Here is a 1,889-nt window from a genome sequence, read left to right on the forward strand (position 1 = left end):
CCATAATTTATTGAAAAGAACATTGGTTACCACTGGTCCACACTTTCACGTTTGTCCTAAATAGAGTACTTACATGGAGGACTTTATTTCTGGACTTTCTTTGATTTTATTGGTTTATTTTTGAATCAACAGCACAGTAAATTATCATAGCTTAAAATAAGTTTTACTATCAAGTGATTAAATCTTCTGTCTTTATTCATCATGCATGTCTTAACTATTCTTAGTCCTTTAGATTTCCAGATAGATTTTAGAATCGGTTTCCAGTGTCCACACATATAAAGAGAATACTGGACTTTTCATAGAATGACAATGTATGTACAAATCAATTTTGGGAGAACAAACATCTTTACAATATTGAGTCTTAATAAACTTTACTTTTAAGGAGCAGTTTTAGGTTTACAACAAAATTGAGACAAGTTACAGAAATTGCCCATATACCTCCTGACCCCACATATGCACACTTTCCCCATTGTCAACATCCTCCGCCTGAGTGGTACATTCGTCGCAACTGATATGAATCAACACCGACACATCATTATCATGCAGAGTTCATGGTTTATGTAGGTTTTACTCTTGTAGTCATTCTGTACATTTGGACAAACTTATAATGACATATATCCACTATTAAAGTATTGTACAGAGCAGCTTCACTGCCCTGAAACTCTTCTGTGCTCCACTTACTCATCTCTCCCTTTCCTTGACTCCTGGCAAGCACTGATTGTTTTACTGTCTCCATAGTTTCCCTTTCCCAGAATGTCATATAGTTGGAATTTTAAAGTATGTATCCTTTTCAGATTGGCTTATTTAACTTAATAGCATGGATCTGAGTTTCCCCCATTTCTTTTCATGGCTTGATAGCTTACTTATTTTAAAATCCGAGGAACATTTTATCATTTGAATGTACCGCAGTTTATTTATCCATTTGTCTACTGAAGGACGTCTTGATTGCTTCCAGCATTTGGCAATTATGAGTAAAGCTGCTGTAAACATCTTGTGTAGGTTTATGTGTAGATAAATGTTTGCAGCTCTTTTGGGTAGATACCAAGGAGTGTGATTGCTGAATTGCATGATGAGAATATGTTTAGTGTGAAGATAAATGAACACACTGGCTGTAGTGAGTGATCACAGGGTCACTCACTGTGGCCAATGAGTTAATTTTTTCCATTATTCCCAGGAGAGCAGCTCCAGAGGAATATCCTATTTGTACCTCTGAGGTAAAATGGTTCCTGTAACCCTGTGTCTGGAGCTGAAATAACATGGCAGAAAACTCCTCCCACGAGCCTCCTGAAAGGCTTCCAACAGACTTCTGGTTTGGGGTTGGAAAATACCAAACCAATCAGGCCTGAATGAATTTGAGTTATTCATTTGCATATACAGACCTTATTGAGAGCTGGGGCAGGAACTTTCCCTCTTTAAGCCAGACACCCAGCTGGGCGCAGTGGCTCAGGCCTGTAATCCCAGCACTTTGGAAGGCGAAGGCGGGTGGATCACGAGGTCAGGAGATCAAGACTCTCCTGGCTAACACAGTGAAACCCCATCTCCGCTAAAAAATACAAAAAACTAGCCAGGCGAAGTGGCAGGCGCCTGTAGTCCCAGCTACTCGGGAGAATGGCGTAAACCCGGGAGGTGGAGCTTGCAGTGAGCTGAGATCCGGCCACTGCACTCCAACCTGGGCAACAGAGTGAGACTCCATCACAAAAAAAGAAAAAAAAAATACAAAAAAAGACAAAAATTAGCCAGGCGTGGTGGTGGGCGCCTGTAGTCCCAGCTACTCTGGAGGCTGAGGCAGGAGAAAGGCGTGAACCCGGGAGGCAGAGCTTGCAGTGAGCCGAGTTCACGCAACTGCACTCCAGCCTGGGCTACAGAGAGAGACTCTGTCTCCAAAAAAA

This window comes from Rhinopithecus bieti, unplaced genomic scaffold (assembly GCF_001698545.2).
Source record: "Rhinopithecus bieti isolate Rb0 unplaced genomic scaffold, ASM169854v2 scaffold_8220, whole genome shotgun sequence".
NCBI classification, from domain to species: domain Eukaryota; kingdom Metazoa; phylum Chordata; class Mammalia; order Primates; family Cercopithecidae; genus Rhinopithecus; species Rhinopithecus bieti.